The 20,775-nt window shown below is 41.7% G+C and overlaps 1 protein-coding gene across 1 annotated transcript in view; it reads right to left on the reverse strand.

Annotated features, from left to right (window-relative positions):
* slc43a1a (solute carrier family 43 member 1a) overlaps positions 1 to 8,615 on the reverse strand; it is a 100,371-nt gene extending 91,756 nt beyond the window's left edge. Inside the window, exon 1 of the mRNA XM_061930077.2 lies at positions 8,436 to 8,615. The gene's annotated coding sequence lies outside the window, so the exon portion shown is untranslated. The remainder of the gene's footprint in view (positions 1 to 8,435) is intronic.
* Positions 8,616 to 20,775: the final 12,160 nt, after the last annotated feature.

Below are 20,775 nucleotides of genomic sequence, written 5' to 3' on the forward strand. Positions count from 1 at the left end.
TCCTTTGAAAGCGTCCCGCCTGTTTTGTCCACTTGCAAGGGTAAAGACGAGTGTGTGTGTGTGTGTGTGTGTGTGTGTGTGTGTGTGTGTGTGTAGGGGGGGGGGTTAAAGTAGGGCGTTCATGTTGTTGTGACATTCCTATCAACACACAAAAGGACTCACAACACTAAGATGCAGGCAGGTTTGGTGTTGGCGGGAAGTTGTGAGACAAACTGTCATAGGGCTGTGAAGCGTGTGTGTGTGTGTGTGTGTGTGTGTTTGTTTTCATGGGTGTGTGCGTGTGTGTGTGTGTGTGTGTTCAGGCCATATAAGGAATTTGCTTCCTGAAATGCCTGAGCGAGGCTGAATGATGCAATGTTACAGGATAGCTAGATATTACTATTCATAAATATATAAATTCAATGGTTTTTATCTGGTGTTCAGTTCATGTAAACAATACACTTCCAAGTGCGTAGTGGATAGATAAATAAATCCAAGTATGGGTTTACATTCCCTGACCCCAAAAAGGTACTAAAAGCTTTCCACATTCACTTTGTACATGTCAAGTAGAGGGGAAAAAACAAACAAACAAGAAATCAATCTCAAGATAAAGAAAGACAAGAAAGCACTGCAAAAAGTGAAATCTAAGTAAGATGAAATATGTCAAATAAGGGTGATATTTGCTTATTTTCTGTCTGATAAGATAATTCTTCTCACTAAGCAGATTTTATGTTAGAGTGTTTTACTTGTTTAAGTGTTTTGGTCCTAAATGATCTCAGTAAGATATTACAGCTTGTTGCTGAGATTTGATGACCTATATTGAGTAAAACATGCTTGAAACTAGAATATCAAGTGTTGCAAAGCTGTGTCATCAACACTCACAAGTATAAAACTACTTTTTTAAAGTAATCATTTCTTATTTCAAGCATAAAATAAAAAAGCATGACTTTGACACAATTGTGTCTCATAATTAAAACAGATGACAGCCAAATGGACTTTGCTGTTTTATTTTCAAAGAAACAATAGAAAACACGAACTCATATAGTAGTACAGTTGGCACAGTACAGTAAACTGACAGTTAATATTTAAACATTTAACATTTATAACAATTTTGAACAGAAATAGTTCATGCACATTCAGGTAAATTCTTCAAAATTACAATTAAAACATTTTTGGCCGGGGGCCGGGCTGTATATATGCGCACTAATTGACTGAAAGAGCACACACTTGGCACGATGATGTCATGTTATCCATGGAAAAATGCATTTTTAGACAATATGATTTGCCTGAGCGGCTAGGAGACCCCGAGAGTAACAAGCGCTTGCCTTGTTGCCTTTCCATTAAAGGGGAACATTATCACCAGACCTATGTAAGCGTCAATATATACCTTGATGTTGCAGAAAAAAGACCATATATTTTTTTAACCGATTTCCGAACTCTAAATGGGTGAATTTTGGCGAATTAAACGCCTTTCTATTATTCGCTCTCGGAGCGATGACGTCACATCGGGGAAGCAATCCGCCATTTTCTCAAACACCGAGTCAAATCAGCTCTGTTATTTTCCGTTTTTTTCGACTGTTTTCCGTACCTTGGAGACATCATGCCTCGTCGGTGTGTTGTCGGAGGGTGTAACAACACGAACAGGGACGGATTCAAGTTGCACCAGTGGCCCAAAGATGCCAAAGTGGCAAGAAATTGGAGGTTTGTTCCGCACACTTTACCGACGAAAGCTATGCTACGACAGAGATGGCAAGAATGTGTGGATATCCTGCGACACTCAAAGCAGATGCATTTCCAACCATAAAGTCAAAGAAATCTGCCGCCAGACCCCCATTGAATCTGCCGGAGTGTGTGAGCAATTCAGGGACAAAGGACCTCGCTAGCACGGCAAGCAATGGCGGCAGTTTGTTCCCGCAGACGAGCGAGCTAAACCCCCTGGATGTCTTGACTCACACCGTCCCTTATGCCACCGAAGATGATCAAGAGAAGAATATCGACCCTAGCTTCCCTGGCCTGCTGACATCAACTCCAAAACTGGACAGATCAGCTTCCAGGAAAAGAGAGCGGATGAGGGTATGTCTACAGAATATATTAATTGATGAAAATTGGGCTGTCTGCACTCTCAAAGTGCATGTTGTTGCCAAATGTATTTCATATGCTGTAAACCTAGTTCATAGTTGTTAGTTTCCTTTAATGCCAAACAAACACATACCAATCGTTGGTTAGAAGGCGATCGCTGAATTCGTCCTCGCTTTCTCCCGTGTCGTTTTCGTCGGTTTCGCTTGCATACGGTTCAAACCGATATGGCTCAATAGCTTCAGTTTCTTCTTCAATTTCGCTTAAGCCGCTGAAATCCGAGTCTGAATCCGAGCTAATGTCGCTATAGCTTGCTGTTCTATCCGCCATGTTTGTTTGTATTGGCATCACTATGTGACGTCACAGGAAAATGGACGGGTGTATATAACGATGGTTAAAATCAGGCACTTTGAAGCTTTTTTTAGGGATATTGCGTGATGGGTAAAATTTTGAAAAAAACTTCGAAAAATATAATGAGCCACTGGGAACTGATTTTTAATGGTTTTAACCATTCTGAAATTGTGATAATGTTCCCCTTTAAGAACAATAAATTAGGTTTTAGTATAAGTTTGCTGGTTTCAAGAAATGTAATGCCGAGCGCATATCATTATGTCAAGATAATGGCACTAGCATTTACTTCATTTAAAAATATTTTTAAAGGTCTCTTCTTTTTCTACCAAGAAAAGTGCACTTGTTATTAGTGAGAATATACTTATTTTAAGCTATTTTTGGGTTCATTGAGGTTAGCTAATTTGACTTGTTTTGGAAAGTCTTGACAAGCCACATTTTCTTGTTCTATTGGCAGATAATTTTGCTTAGTTCAAATAAAATACCCCTCATTTTTGTAATTTTTTTCTTCTTGTTTTCGAACACTGACTTTTTGCAGTGAGGACTCGAGAGTCACAATCATACTACTTGGTCACATGCCTTGTTAAGCATCAGTGGCCTAGTGGTTAGAGTGTCCGCCCTGAGATGGGTAGGTCGCGAGTTCAAACCCCGGCCGAGTCATACCAAAGACTATAAAAATGGGAGCCATTACCTCCCTGCTTGGCACTCAGCATCAAGGGTTGGAATTGGGGGTTAAATCACCAAAAATGGTTCCCGGGCGCGGCCACCGCTGCTGCTCACTGCTCTCCTCACCTCCCAGGGGGTGATCAAGGGTGATGGGGCAAATGCAGAGGACAAATTTCACCACACCTAGTGTGTGTGTGTGACTATCATTGGAACTTTAACTTAGGTAAATACATGCATTTACCGATATATATATACATATACATATACACATATATACACATACCATATATGATTGTTCAAAAGCACACTTTTTTTCTTTCTTTTTTCCTTCCCCTTCCTCTTTTCTCCCTCTCCTTTCCATCCCTTTCTTCCCACATCGTGATCCATAATATAGTAAAGTAAAGAAGTATTGTATAACTATATATATATATATATATATATATATATATATATATATATATATATATATATATATACACAGTACAGGCCAAAAGTTTGGACACACCTTCTCCTCATTCAATGTTTATATTCATGACTATTTACATTGTAGATTGTCACATCAAAACAATGAATGAACACACGTGGAGTTATGTACTTAACAAAAAAAAGGACTGAAAACATGTTTTATATTCTAGTTTCTTCAAAATAGCCACTCTTTTGCTCCAATTACTACTTTGCACAAGGTCAAAATGATGGTGGTCCCAAAAAAATTGACTGTCAACATATGAAATAACAAGTGTGTGTAAGGAATTGAAATGCGCCCCTTTTGGCCAAAATGTATTTAAAAAATAAAAATAAATATGTATATAGAGAGACATGCTGTAATAACTTGAAGTAAATAATAAAGATTACAAACCAATTACAAACCAAAAATTGAAAAAATAAATAAATGAACTTAAAGCCGTCTTTTTCTCACAATGTGTCGACTTTTTTCTTATGCGTGTTTTAAAAATATGCTATACAAATAAAGTGGATTTGATTAATTGTGTGTTGGGGTTTCTGGGGACATGAAATTAGAAGAAAAATATAATTAGTTAGTTTGGCATGCATGGAATTTTGTGTAATAAATAGATAATAAATAAATAAATGATAAATGGGTTGTACTTGTATAGCGCTTTTCTACCTTCAAGGTACTCAAAGCGCTTTGACACTACTTCCACATTGATGGATTTTTTTTAATTTTTTTTTTTAAATAAATAGTGTGTTCATCCTTGACATAAAATAACATGCAAAATATAATTATAAATGGTAATAAATGAATAGTACAGTGTCCTCCATTAAGGAATGGGATCTGTTTTGGTCAGACATATTAATATTGCAATTAATATTACTATGATGCCTTTTCCCAACCCAGTTATGCACTTATTATTGATGATTATTGTGACCAAGACCAAAAGTGCAGAGAAAACTCTCTTTTTTTTTTTTTTCCTCGCTCGTTTCCGAGAAAATAAACTCAAACCAGCAGGGGTTCTTTAAAGGGGCCCCGTTATAAAATCGTATAAAAGCAGGAAGGTGCTCCGAGAGCAGCTGTCTCTCCGCGGGCACGGCCTCCGCGCGGCGTCCAGTTACGGAGCCCCCTGGGCGGCCTTCAGTCCTCCCTCCTTCCCTCCTGGAGGAGAGGCTGCTGCCGCGTTCAAGTGCACGGCCCATGCTCGTAATATACGGAACACATGAGCCAACTCTGACGCTACTATATATAGTGGAGTGTTGACATACTTGGACTTTGTTTACGTCGTCATAATAGCACTTTCTCGGGAATGTAAAGAGACGGACGTCTCAGAGCTGAAAGGGGAAATGTCCGACTTTGTTGGAGTCAGTGAAGGCAACGTTTTTATCTCCCCCGTCTAACGATGACTTTTGTGTGTTTAACTGTAGTTTTCACAGAACTGAAAGGGGAAATTACCGACTTTGTTGGAGTCAGTGAAGGCAACATTTTTATTTCCCCCGTCTAACGATGACTTTTGTATGTTTAACTATAGTTCTCTCAGAACTGAAAGGGGAAATGACCGACTTTGTTGGAGTTAGTGAAGGCAACATTTTTATCTCCCCCGTCTAACGAAGAATTGTGTGTGTTTCATTGCAGTTCTCTCAGAACTGAAAGGGGAAATGACCGACTTTGTTGGAGTCAGTGAAGGCAACATTTGTATCTAACGATCACTTTTGCGTGTTTCGCTGTAGTTCTCTCAGAACTGAAAGGGGAAGGGACAAGCGGTAGAAAATGGATGGATGGATGAAAGGGGAAATGACCGACTTTGTTGGATCCAGTGAAGGCAACATTTGTGTCTAACGATCACTTTTGGTGTTTAGCTGTAGTTCTCTCAGAACTGAGAGGGGAAATGACCGACTTTGTTTCAGTCAGTGAAGGCAACATTTGTATCTAACGATCGCGTTTGCGTGTTTCGCTGTAGATAGCTGTAGTTCTCTCAGAACTGAAAGGGGAAATGACCGACTTTGTTGGAGTCACTGAAGGCAACATGTGTATCTAACGATCACTTTTGCGTGTTTTAGCTGTAGTTCTCTCAGAACTGAAAGGGGAAGGGACAAGCGGTAGAAAATGGATGGATGGATGAAAGGGGAAATGACCGACTTTGTTGGAGTCAGTGAAGGCAACATTTGTATCTAACAATCACTTTTGCGTGTTTTAGCTATAGTTCTCTCAGAACTGAAAGGGGAAATGACCGACTTTGTTGGAGTCAGTGAAGGCAACATTTGTGTCTAACGATCACTTTTGCATGTTTTAGCTGGAGTTCTCTCAGAACTGAAAGGGGAAAGGACAAGCGGTAGAAAATGGATGGATGGATGAAAGGGGAAATGACCGACTTTGTTGGAGTCAGTGAAGGCAACATTTATGTCTAACGATCACTTTTGTGTGTTTTAGCTGTAGTTCTCTCAAAACTGAAAGGGAAAATGACCGACTTTGTTGGAGTCAGTGAAGGCAACATTTGTATCTCCCCCGTCTAAAGATGAATTTTGTGTGTTTCGCTGTAGTTTTCAGAACTGAAAGGGGAAATGACCGACGTTGTTGGAGTCAGTGAAGGCAACATTTGTGTCTAACGATCACTTTTGCGTGTTTTTATCTAACGATCGCGTTTGCGTGTTTTGCTGTAGTTCTCTCAGAACTGAAAGGGGAAATGACCGACTTTGTTGGAGTCAGTGAATGCAACATTTTTATCTCCCCGTCTAACGATGACTTTTGTGTGTTTCGCTGCTGTTCTCTCAGAACTGAGAGGGGAAATGACCGACTTTGTTGGAGTCAGTGAAGGCAACATTTGTGTCTAACGATCACTTTTGCATGTTTTAGCTGGAGTTCTCTCAGAACTGAAAGGGGAAAGGACAAGCGGTAGAAAATGGATGGATGGATGAAAGGGGAAATGACCGACTTTGTTGGAGTCAGTGAAGGCAACATTTATGTCTAACGATCACTTTTGTGTGTTTTAGCTGTAGTTCTCTCAAAACTGAAAGGGAAAATGACCGACTTTGTTGGAGTCAGTGAAGGCAACATTTGTATCTCCCCCGTCTAAAGATTAATTTTGTGTGTTTCGCTGTAGTTTTCAGAACTGAAAGGGGAAATGGCCGACGTTGTTGGAGTCAGTGAAGGCAACATTTGTGTCTAACGATCACTTTTGCGTGTTTTTATCTAACGATCGCGTTTGCGTGTTTCGCTGTAGTTCTCTCAGAACTGAAAGGGGAAATGACCGACTTTGTTGGAGTCAGTGAATGCAACATTTTTATCTCCCCGTCTAACGATGACTTTTGTGTGTTTCGCTGCTGTTCTCTCAGAACTGAGAGGGGAAATGTCCGACTTTGTTGGAGTCAGTGAAGGCAACATTTGTGTCTAACGATCACTTTTGCGTGTTTTAGCTGGAGTTCTCTCAGAACTGAAAGGGGAAAGGACAAGCGGTAGAAAATGGATGGATGTATGAAAGGGGAAATGACCGACTTTGTTGGAGTCAGTGAAGGCAACATTTATGTCTAACGATCACTTTTGTGTGTTTTAGCTGTAGTTCTCTCAAAACTGAAAGGGGAAATGACCGACTTTGTTGGAGTCAGTGAAGGCAACATTTGTATCTCCCCCGTCTAAAGATGAATTTTGTGTGTTTCGCTGTAGTTTTCAGAACTGAAAGGGGAAATGACCGACGTTGTTGGAGTCAGTGAAGGCAACATTTGTGTCTAACGATCACTTTTGCGTGTTTTAGCTGTAGTTCTCTTAGAACTGAAAGGGGAAGGGACAAGCGGTAGAAAATGGATGGATGGATGAAAGGGGAAATGACCGACTTTGTTGGAGTCAGTGAATGCAACATTTTTATCTAACGATCGCGTTTGCGTGTTTCGCTGTAGTTCTCTCAGAACTGAAAGGGGAAATGACCGACATTTTTGGAGTCAGTGAATGCAACATTTTTATCTCCCCGTCTAACGATCACTTTTGTGTGTTTCGCTGTTGTTCTCTCAGAACTGAGAGGGGAAATGTCCGACTTTGTTGGAGTCAGTGAAGGCAACATTTGTGTCTAATCACTTTTGCGTGTTTTAGCTGGAGTTCTCTCAGAGCTGAAAGGGGACGGGACAAGCGGTAGAAAATGAATGGATAGATGAAAGGGGAAATGTCTTACTTTGTTGGAGTCAGTGAAGGCAACATTTGTATCTAACAATCACTTTTGCGTGTTTTAGTTGTAGTTCTCTCAGAACTGAAAGGGAAATGACCGACGTTGTTGGAGTCAGTGAATGCAACATTTGTATCAAACGATCACTTTTACGTGTTTTAGCTGTAGTTCTCTCAGAACTGAAAGGAGAAGGGACAAGCGGTAGAAAATTGATGGATGGATGAAACGGGAAATGACCGACTTTGTTGGAGTCAGTGAAGGCAACATTTGTATCTAACGATCACTTTTGCGTGTTTTAGCTGTGGTTCTCTCAGAACTGAAAGGGGCAATGGCCGACTTTGTTGGAGTCAGTAAACGCAACATTTTTATCTCCCCCGTCTAACGTTCACTTTTGTGTGTTTCTAACTGTAGTTCTTCATTTCTACCAATGAACTTATTGTTGAGTGTGAAAGTAAGTCATGCACACGTACAACAAATACAACTTTTAAAAGGTGTGCTCCTTTTGAACTTTTAGTTTTAAGCAATGCCTTCCGAATGTTCACTTCCTAAACATCTTGGGACTTTTCCCCTCCTTCCTCCTCATTTAGTTTCTTGTTTAGTTCAAACATCTCCTAGTTAAACAAACAAAAAAGTCTATTTAGTTGTCATTTCTTGGAAGGAAATGCAAGTTGCAATGCCACGTGTGTGTGTGCGTTCACGGCGCCACTTTTTTTTTCTTTTCTCGTGACATCTTCCATCCGACCCGTTTAGGGAGGAAATGCTACTTACTTGAGTGCTGTCGCTTCTCAGTGAGGAAAAAGGTGAGTCTTTTCGAGGAGGCTTCTTGAAGCTTGCTGGGAAGAGTCAAACGCAAACAACAAAAAAAAGAAAATTCATTCAAACTTCAAAACTTCTTCCTTCCCTCTGCGTGCTGGCTTCCCGTGTTTTAATTCCACAGAGGGTCCACGCGTCTTTTGTCCCTTTAGTTTCACTACAAGCGCCCCCCTCTTTTGCCTAATTTGACTTGCAATGCCCTCCCTCCCTCGCCAAAGGGGTGGAGGCAGGAGAGAAGTCACCTCCTTCACTTCAATTTTGCTCTTTTTTTTTTTTTTTTTACTTCGACGCGTGTGTTTTTTGTTTTTTTTCATGACTATTTACATTGTAGATTGTCACATCACAACTATGAATGAACACATGTGGAGTTATATACTTAACAAAAAAAGAAGGGGAAATAACTGAAAACATGTTTTATATTCTAGTTTCTTCAAAATAGCCACCCTTTGCTCCCATTACTGCTTTGCCCACTCTTGGCATTCTCTCCATGAGCTTCAAGAGGTAGCCACCTGAAATGGTTTTCACTTCACAGGTGTGCTTGAAGCTCATGGAGAGAATGCCAAGAGTGGGCAAAGCAGTAATGGGAGCAAAGGGTGGCTATTTTGAAGAAACTAGAATATAAAACATGTTTTCAGTTATTTCAGCTTATTTTTTGTTGGAATAAACTTGTACACTCTTGGCATTCTCTCCATGAGCTTCAAGCACACCTGTGAAGTGAAAACCATTTCAGGTGGCTACCTCTTGAAGCTCATGGAGAGAATGCCAAGAGTGTGCAAAGCAGTAATCAGAGCAAAGGGTGGCTATTTTGAAGAAACTAGAATATAAAACATGTTTTCAGTTATTTCAGCTTATTTTTTGTTGGAATAAACTTACTTTATTTCATACTTGCCAACCCTCCCGAATTTCCCGGGAGACTCCCGAAATTCAGTGCCTCTTCCGAAAACCTCCCGGGACAAATATTCCCCCGAAAATCTCCCGATTTTCAGCCGGAGCTGGAGGCCACGCCCCCTCCAGCTCCATGCGGACCTGAGTGAGGACAGCCTTTTTTCACGAAGGGAGGACAACAGGGTGACAAGAACTAAATCATCCAGACTAGAGATAAATTGTATTATGTTTATCTTACCTACAAATAAATATGTTTATTAATAATTTAAAAAAAAAACTAAATACATTTTTACTATATTTTGCTAAAAACATAAAAATTAATTGTATTTTTTCTGACTCCTTATTACATCCAGGCATTAAAATTATACTTTAAAATAAACATATTTGAAATAATTAATTCTAAATTATCCTAATAAATTCATTTAAAATGACCATATTTAATTATTAAAATAATTGCTTGTTTATCAACTACTTTAGCATTTTATTCATTACATTTTGAAGCTCTCAGAAGCCAAGTTATGTTATATTCCTTAATATTTATTTATGCAAGTTTGAAGTATCAATTATCTAAACACAGTTTTGTTTGCATATTTTCAGGATGTATATATATATATATATATATATATATATATATATATATATATATATATATATATATATATGTATGAAATACTTGACTTGGTGAATTCTAGCTGTCAATATACTCCTCCCCTCTTAACCACCCCCGACCACGCCCCCACCCCCTACCTCCCGAAATCGGAGGTCTCAAGGTTGGCAAGTATGCTTTATTTGTCGCCACGGAGGCGAGGATTAGTGATTTAGAAGTAGCTAAAGACAGCGGAAGGACATTAGCCGCTATCTATCTAGCCATGTCTTAAAGCAGCTCTTCCTGAGGGTGTTTCAGTGTTATAACTTCACCTTTATCTTTACTTTTTACACCAAAATGCGTCCATTCTCCCTTTCCTGTCTACACACTGTGTCTGCTTGTAAGTACTCTGTGTGTGCGCGCTGCCGAACATGCTCCTCTGCTCGTAAAACCAGCAATGTCACGCCGCGCCATCATGCCCGGGAACCGGTACTTTTCAAACAGAGTATAGTACCGTTTTTGATTCATTAGTACCGCGATATTATACTAGTACCGGTATACTGTACAACCCTAGTACAGTGCATTGTAGAGTTTAAAGTACCATGAACATACTTGCCAACCCTCCCGAATTTTCCGGGAGACTCCCGAAATTCAGCGCCTCTCCCGAAAACCTCCCGGGACAAATATTCCCCCGAAAATCTCCCGATTTTCAGCCGGAGCTGGAAGCCACGCCCCCTCCAGCTCCATGCGGACCTGAGTGAGGACAGCCTTTTTTCATGACGGGAGGACAACAGGGTGACAAGAACTAAATCATCCAGACTAGAGATAAATTGTATTATTATGTTTATCTTACCTAAAAATAAATATATTTATTAATTAAAAAAAACAAAAAACAAAATAAATTTTTACTATATTTTGCTAAAAACATCAAAATTAATTGTATTTTTATTTGTATTTTTTCCTGACTCTTTATTACATCCAGCCATAGAATTATACATTACAATAAACATATTTGAAATAATTGATTTTAAATTATCATAATAATTAATTTAAAATAAAATAAATAATTGCTTGTTTATCAACAACTTTAGCATTTTATTCATTACATTTTGAAACTCTCAGAAGCCAAGTTATGTTATAATCCTTAATATTTATTTATGCAAGTTTAAAGTGTCAATTATCTAAACACAGTTTTGTTTGCATATTTTCAGGATGTATATATATATATATATATATATATATATATATATATATATATATATATATATATATATATATATATATATATATGTATGTATATATGTATATATATATATATATATATATATATATATACAGGTAAAAGCCAGTAAATTAGAATATTTTGAAAAACTTGATTTATTTCAGTAATTGCATTCAAAAGGTGTAACTTGTACATTATATTTATTCATTGCACACAGACTGATGCATTCAAATGTTTATTTCATTTAGTTTTGATGATTTGAAGTGGCAACAAATGAAAATCCAAAATTCCGTGTGTCACAAAATTAGAATATTACTTAAGGCTAATACAAAAAAGGGATTTTTAGAAATGTTGGCCAACTGAAAAGTATGAAAATGAAAAATATGAGCATGTACAATACTCAATACTTGGTTGGAGCTCCTTTTGCCTCAATTACTGCGTTAATGCGGCGTGGCATGGAGTCGATGAGTTTCTGGCACTGCTCAGGTGTTATAAGAGCCCAGGTGGCTCTGATAGTGGCCTTCAACTCTTCTGCGTTTTTGGGTCTGGCATTCTGCATCTTCCTTTTCACAATACCCCACAGATTTTCTATGGGGCTAAGGTCAGGGGAGTTGGCGGGCCAATTTAGAACAGAAATACCATGGTCCGTAAACCAGGCACGGGTAGATTTTGCGCTGTGTGCAGGCGCCAAGTCCTGTTGGAACTTGAAATCTCCATCTCCATAGAGCAGGTCAGCAGCAGGAAGCATGAAGTGCTCTAAAACTTGCTGGTAGACGGCTGCGTTGACCCTGGATCTCAGGAAACAGAGTGGACCGACACCAGCAGATGACATGGCACCCCAAACCATCACCCAACCATGCAAATTTTGCATTTCCTTTGGAAATCGAGGTCCCAGAGTCTGGAGGAAGACAGGAGAGGCACAGGATCCACGTTGCCTGAAGTCTAGTGTAAAGTTTCCACCATCAGTGATGGTTTGGGGTGCCATGTCATCTGCTGGTGTCGGTCCACTCTGTTTCCTGAGATCCAGGGTCAACGCAGCCGTCTACCAGCAAGTTTTAGAGCACTTCATGCTTCCTGCTGCTGACCTGCTCTATGGAGATGGAGATTTCAAGTTCCAACAGGACTTGGCGCCTGCACACAGCGCAAAATCTGGAACATAATCAAAGAAACATGGTATTTATGGTGCCTTCCAGTCACCTCGGAAGTCGGAAGTGGGAGCTGGGGATGACGTCACAGCCCGGCTATGAGCGTTCCAGTTGCGAGGTTGGAACTCCAGCAGGCCATGTGCACAAAGCTATTCTTGTGCTGAATACCAACTACTTACAGGACAATATGAACTCTTTCTGCACGCTCCTAACACGGTGGATGAAGAGGAAACAATGTAGAACACCGCAAACGTATGAAAAATGTAGTTAACATTAAGTTGCATTAGCATATATAATAATAATAATAGTTTTTATTTGTAAAAAGCACTTTACATTGAGTAAACAACCTCAAAGTGCTACAGTGTATTAAAAAATATATAAAAAAAAAAAAAAAAAAAAAACTAGAACAGCAAAATAGCTAAAACTAGTATGCATACATCTAAAAAAAAATGCTTTTTAAGCCTTTTTTAAAAGCATCCACAGTCTGTGGTGCCCTCAGGTGGTCAGGGAGAGCGTTCCACAGACTGGGAGCGGCACAGGTCAGAGTCCATGGTTCTCGCTCAGAAAAGGGCTGGGGAGGAGACCCTGCCCCAAGTGGAGGAGTCCAAGTACCTCGGAGTCTTGTTCACGAGTGAAGGAAGAGTGGATGGTGAGATCGACAGGCGGATCGATGCGGCGTCTTCAGTAATGCGGACGCTATATCGATCCGTTGTGGTGAAGAAGGAGCTGAGCCGGAAGGCAAAGCTCTCAACTTACCGGTCGATCTACGTTCCCATCCTCACCTATGGTCATGAGCTTTGGGTTATGACCGAAAGGACAAGATCACGGGTACAAATTGGCGGGTTTCTCCCTTAGAGATAGGGTGAGAAGCTCTGTCATCCGGGGGGAACTCAAAGTAAAGCCGCTGCTCCTCCACATGGAGAGGAGCCAGATGAGGTGGTTCGGGCATCTGGTCAGGATGCCACCCGAACGCCTCCCTAGGGAGGTGTTTAGGGTATGTCCGACCGGTAGGAGGCCACGGGGAAGACCCAGGACACGTTGAGAAGACTATGTCTCCCGGCTGGCCTGGGAACGCCTCGGGATCCCCCGGGAGGAGCTGGACGAAGTGGCTGGGGAGAGGGAAGTCTGGGCTTCTCTGCTTAGGCTGCTGCCCCCGCGAACCGACATCAGATAAGCGGAAGAAGATGGATAGCATATACCTGTATAATCACCAGCAATATGGCTGGTTTAGTGCGACAACAACAAATCAGAAGAGCGAATAGCGGCTGTTGTTTAAACGTAGAAGTTTATAATATTGTTTATATTCAGAGCAGCCATCAAAACTGGAAACCAATGTCAATAAAAGAGAATAAATATGGTTCAACCCCCCCTTGTCTCAGCACCCCATCATCATAAACACACACACAGTTAAAACAGTTGACACTTTTAAATACCTGGGCGTAACCTTGGACAATAAACTCACCTTTGATCAGCACACCACGGACATTCCAAAAAAGAAGTCAACAAAGACTGTCAGCCATCCGAAAACTTAAAGGACTATACGTTGCACCTCATCTCCTGTTATTACCTTACCAAAGCATTGTTCAACCCAGCCTTATGTACTGTTCCACATGTTTTTTCACCATGCTTTCTGTAACCAACCGGACCAAACTCACACGCATTACAAACATAGCAGCTAAAATCATCGGCCTACCCACACCCAACATTTCAGATTTAAACCACAGGTTCATCATTCGACTGGCAAACACGATAGTCCAGGATATCACTCACCCACTACACCAATACATCATCCCACTACCATCAGGGCGCAGGTACAGAACCATCAAATTCCGGAGGGCCCGCCTCAGGAAAAGCCTTATCCCTGCAGCTATAGCCGCCCTTAACAACAGGCCTGGCCGACCTGTCTGACAAGCCTATAAATGTGTGTTAGTCAAGTATGATGTCTTTTTGTTATTTTTGTTTGTAATGTGTAATGTCTATTGTTCAAATGTATGGCAGTGAAAATGAATTTCCCCAACGGGGACCATCCATCCATCCATCCATCCATCTTCTTCCGCTTATCCGAGGTCGGGTCGCGGGGGCAGCAGCCTAAGCAGGGAAGCCCAGACTTCCCTCTCCCCAGCCACTTCGTCCAGCTCCTCCCGGGGGATCCCGAGGCGTTCCCAGGCCAGCCGGGAGACATAGTCTTCCCAACGTGTCCTGGGTCTTCCCCGTGGCCTCCTACCGGTCGGACGTGCCCTAAACACCTACCAAGGGAGGCGATCGGGTGGCATCCTGACCAGATGCCCGAACCACCTCATCTGGCTCCTCTCGATGTGGAGGAGCAGCGGCTTTACTTTGAGCTCCCCCCGGATGGCAGAGCTTCTCCCCCTATCTCTAAGGGAGAGCCCTGCCACCCGGCGGAGGAAACTCATTTCGGCCGCTTGTACCCGTGATCTTGTCCTTTCGGTCATAACCCAAAGCTCATGACCATAGGTGAGGATGGGAACGTAGATCGACCGGTAAATTGAGAGCTTTGCCTTCCGGCTCAGCTCCTTCTTCACCACAACGGATCGATACAGCGTCCGCATTACTGAAGACGCCGCACCGATCCGCCTGTCAATCTCACCATCCACTCTTCCCTCACTCGTGAACAAGACTCCGAGGTACTTGGACTCCTCCACTTGGGGCAGGGTCTCCTCCCCAACCCGGAGATGGCACCCCGCCCTTTTACGGGCGAGAACGATGGACTCGGACTTGGAGGTGCTGATTCTCATCCCAGTCGCTTCACACTCGGCTGCGAACCGATCCAGCGAGAGCTGAAGATCCTGGCCAGATGAAGCCATCAGGACCACATCATCTGCAAAAAGCAGAGACCTAATCCTGCAGCCACCAAACCGGATCCCCTCAACGCCCTGACTGCGCCTAGAAATTCTGTCCATAAATGTTCTGAACAGAATGGGTGACAAAGGGCAGCCTTGGCGGAGTCCAACCCTCACTGGAAACGTGTCCGACTTACTGCCGGCAATGCGGACCAAGCTCTGACACTGATCATACAGGGAGCGGACCGCCACAATCAGACAGTCCGATACCACATACTCTCTGAGCACTCCCCACAGGACTTCCCGAGGGACACGGTCGAATGCCTTCTCCAAGTCCACAAAGCGTAGACTGGTTGGGCAAACTCTCATGCACCCTCAAGGACCCTGCCGAGAGTATAGAGCTGGTCCACAGTTCCACGACCAGGACGAAAACCACACTGTTCCTCCTGAATCCGAGGTTCGACTATCCGGCGTAGCCTCCTCTCCAGTACACCTGAATAGACCTTACCAGGAAGGCTGAGGAGTGTGATCCCACCCTCCGGTTCCCCTTCTTAAAGAGAGGAACCACCACCCCGGTCTGCCAATCCAGAGGTACCGCCCCCGATGTCCACGCGATGCTGCAGAGTCTTGTCAACCAACGGGGACCAATAAATCTAAACCTAATCTAATCCAAAAACTGTAATGCATGAATGAACACAATTCTAAATAAAATGATGACTTGAGCGCTGAAAATAGCCAGTCAGCCCATGACGAATACACGTGAGTAATCCAATAGAACTGTGCATTGTGCAACCAGTGACTATGTTTACATTTATTTTGCAGAAAAGAGTAACATATCGGCTTTTTATCAGGAAGGTTATGCAATTGTTGACACTAATAATGGTGTGGACAACACTTCTCGGACAGGGTGGAGAAGGTGTGACAGGGTGGAGAAGGTGTGACAGGGTGGAGAAGGTGTGACAGGGTTCACTGTGACGTTCGCTACTCCAAATAATGACCGGGATGATTGGAACTCAGATTTGTGCTCGCAACTTAAAGAATGATGATTCAAAAAGGTCTTAAGTTGAGGTACCACTCACACAGGTGCGGTCCGCCTTTGTTACAACATTGGTACCACCTGCAAAACCACACCATTGCCAGGTCCACCACGATACCTGTTGGTAATGTCTATCTATGTTCTCATTCATCCAGTAATCTCTAAGCATTCTATCCATTGATACGTGTGACCCAATATGACCAAGCTAAGACTAGATCTGACCAATCTAAGACTAGACCTGACCAATCTAAGTCTATGAGCATGAACTGATGAAGCCTACTAAGGTATTGGCACTAGCTGCTAGACTAGATCTGACCAATCTAAGTCTAAGACTAGATCTAAGCAACCTAAGGCTAAGACTAGATCTGACCAATCTAAGTCTATGAGCATGAACTGATGAAGCCTACTAAGGTATTGGCACTAGCTGCTAGACTAGATCTGATTGTTTTATAATACACCTCACGGTGCAACCTGGACACATCATCAGTGATTCTCCCGGGGTCATAGGGTGTTTCGGGTCTTAATCAAACACCCTCACCCGGGCGACCCAGCCGAGGGTGATCAGTCCCTCGACTTGTGTCCAGGTAGCGCTCTACGCCACGCGTCCCCCCTCCGACGGTCAACACTGGGGCTGCGCCGGTGGTGCTTGGAGGTTCTGGGCACTGTGGGGAGTGTCCGGGCCTGGATCCTCCTCCGTCTTATCGGGTGCCGTACAGGGTACTGGCACTGTGCGTTGCACCACGGGTTTCCCTAGGAAGCCTATCTTGGTCTGATGTATCCTCAGGGTTTTTCGTAGCGCTGTATGGGTGCTCCCTTGCGAGAGCTGCAGCTTGGGATGCTACCCCTCCCTGCCCCGCTTGCCGTCTTTCCGGGCTGTCAACTGTCTCTCCAGTCGTCACCACTCTTTCGGGGTTGTCATCCAGCCTCTTCCTGGAAGTCAATGGCGATGCCATACTAGAATAGTTGTATAATACACCTCACGGTCCAATCTAAGTCTAAGACTAGATCTAACCAACCTAAGTCTAAGACTAGATCCGACCAATCTAATACTATATCTGACCGATCTAAGTCTAAGACTAGATCTGACCAATCTCAGTGTAAGACTAGATCTGACCAATCTAAGTCTATGAGCATGAACTGATGAAGCCTACTGAGATATTGGCACCAGCCCCTAGACTAGATCTGACCAATGTAAGTCTAAGACTAGATCTGACCAATCTAATACTATATCTGACCGATCTAAGTCTAAGACTATATCTGACCGATCTAAGTCTAAGACTAGATCTGACCAATCTAATACTATATCTGACCGATCTAAGTCCAAGACTATATCTGACCGATCTAAGTCTAAGACTAGATCTGACCAATCTAATACTATATCTGACCGATCTTAGTCTAAGACTAGATCTGACCAATCTAAGTCTAAGACTAGATCTGACCAATCTAATACTATATCTGACCGATCTAAGTCTAAGACTAGATCTGACCAATCTAATACTATATCTGACCGATCTAAGTCTAAGACTAGATCTGACTAATCTAATACTATATCTGACCGATCTTAGTCTAAGACTAGATCTGACCAATCTAAGACTAGATCTGACCAATCTATGTCTAAGACTAGATCTGACCAATCTAATACTATATCTGACCGATCTAAGTCTAAGACTAGATATGACTAATCTAAGTCCAAGACTAGATCTGACCAACCTAAGTCTAAGACTAGATCTGACCAAGCTAATACTATATCTGACCGGTCTAAGTCTAAGACTAGATCTGACCAAACTAAGACTAGATATTACCAATCTAATACTATATCTGACCAATCTAAGTCTACGACTAGATCTGACCAATCTAAGACTAGATCTGACCAATCTAAGTCTAAAACTAGATCTGACCAACTTAAGTCTAAGACTAGATCTGACCAATCTAAGACTAGATCTGACCAATCTAAGACCAGATCTGACCAATCTAAGTCTACGACTAGATATGACCAATCTAAGACTAGATGTGACCAATCTAAGTCTAAAACTAGATCTGACCAACCTAAGTCTAAGACTAGATCTGACCAAGCTAATACTATATCTGACCGATCTAAGTCTAAGACTAGATCTGACCAATCTAAGACTAGATCTGACTAATTTAAGACTAGATCTGACCAATCAAAGACCAGATCTGACCAATCTAAGTCTAAGACTAGATCTGACCAATCTAAGTCTAAGACTAGATCTGACCAACCTAAGTCTAAGACTAGATCTGACCAAGCTAATACTATATCTGACCGATCTAAGTCTAAGACTAGATCTGACTAATCTAAGACTAGATCTGACCAATCTAAGACCAGATCTGACCAATCTAAGTCTACGACTAGATCTGACCAATCTAAGTCTAAGACTAGATCTGACCAACCTAAGTCTAAGACTAGATCTGACCAATCTAAGTCCAAGACTAGATCTGACCAATCTAAGACTAGATATTACCAATCTAATACTATATCTGACCAATCTAAGTCTAAGACTATATCTGACCAATCTAAGTCTAAGACTAAATCTGACCAATCTAAGACTAGATCTGACCAATCTAAGACTAGATCTGACCAATCTAAGACCAGATCTGACCAATCTAAGTCTATGACTAGATCTGACCAATCTAAGACTAGATGTGACCAATCTAAGTCTAAAACTAGATCTGACCAACCTAAGTCTAAGACTAGATCTGACCAAGCTAATACTATATCTGACCAATCTAAGTCTAAGACTAGATCTGACCAATCTAAGACTAGATCTGACTAATCTAAGACTAGATCTGACCAATCAAAGACCAGATCTGACCAATCTAAGTCTAAGACTAGATCTGACCAATCTAAGTCTAAGACTAGATCTGACCAACCTAAGTCTAAGACTAGATCTGACCAAGCTAATACTATATCTGACCGATCTAAGTCTAAGACTAGATCTGACTAATCTAAGACTAGATCTGACCAATCTAAGACTAGATCTGACCAATCAAAGACCAGATCTGACCAATCTAAGTCTACGACTAGATCTGACCAATCTAAGACTAGATCTGACCAATCTAAGTCTAAAACTAGATCTGACCAACTTAAGTCTAAGACTAGATCTGACCAAGCTAATACTATATCTGACCGATCTATGTCAAAGACTAGATCTGACTAATCTAAGACTAGATCTGACCAATCTAAGACCAGATCTGACCAATCTAAGTCTAAGACTAGATCTGACTAAGCTAATACTATATCTGACCGATCTAAGTCTAAGACTAGACCTGACCAATCTAAGACTAGATCTGGCTAATATAAGACTAGATCTGACCAATCTAAGACCAGATCTGACCAATCTAAGTCTACGACTAGACCTGACCAATCTAAGTCTAAAACTAGATCTGACCAACCTAAGTCTAAGACTAGATCTGACCAAGCTAATACTATATCTGACCGATCTAAGTCTAAGACTAGATCTGACCAATCTAAGACTAGATCTGACTAATCTAAGACTAGATCTGACCAATCTAAGACCAGATCTGACCAATATAAGTCTATGACTAGATCTGACCAATCTAAGACTAGATCTGACCAATCTAAGTCTAAAACTAGATCTGACCAAACTAAGTCTAAGACTAGATCTGACCAATCTAAGACTAGATCTGACTAATCTAAGACTAGATCTGACCAATCGAAGACCAGATCTGACCAATGTAAGTCTATGACTAGATCTGACCAACCTAAGTCTAAGACTAGATCTGACCAAGCTAATACTATATCTGACCGATCTAAGTCTAAGACTAGATCTGACCAATCTAATACTATATCTGACCGATCTAAGTCTAAGACTAGACCGTATTTTACACTTTTAACGCCCTAATGGGCAGAGACCGACAGGAAGTCAAACTGTCAAAGGTTTTCAGACTTCATTTCATCTTGTTGGCACAAATGGATGAAGACATGCTGATTCTGAAGGTCCGACATTAAAGAATAATGTACAGGCATATCCCGGACAGCTAAATGGGGGACGTGGGGGCCTGTGTCAAACATCAGCTGATACGGAGCGCGGGAAAGCAGAGGACTGTTGTTGTGACTCGCCAGGGGTGACGTCACTGGACGAAATAAAGTGCTTTATGAAGGTAAGACCGAGTTGATTTGGAAGGACAGAATAAACGTTTTGTGGCTTGCTTTATTACTACTTCCCCTATCACGTGATTATGTGCGGATTGGCGGGATCTCGTAAAAGTCCGCGCTATTTCGCTGCACGACGGAGCCGCAATATAACGGCGGTGCGGGTTGTCCAGACCGCGGCAAAATACGATTTTCTATCGCCGGACGTTCTACATCTTTTTTTTTTTTAGACCTTTAACATCAAAACTGTCGCCGCCATTATGATGTGCAGTGTTGTTTTGAAATGACCGTAAGTCTTGAACTATACGAAGTATTTCAATGGTCGAAATCTTCGCTTTTGAGTGTTATAGGAGTTATTACGGTAATCTACGTCACAGCAGCTCAGACCAGGAACAAAGCAGAGTGGGCGGGGTTTATATATATATATTTATATATTTTACAGTAAAAATCTGGCAACTAAGCTGCCAATTTTTTTTCTTTAAAAAACG

This window comes from Nerophis lumbriciformis, linkage group LG36 (assembly GCF_033978685.3).
Source record: "Nerophis lumbriciformis linkage group LG36, RoL_Nlum_v2.1, whole genome shotgun sequence".
NCBI classification, from domain to species: Eukaryota; Metazoa; Chordata; class Actinopteri; order Syngnathiformes; family Syngnathidae; genus Nerophis; species Nerophis lumbriciformis.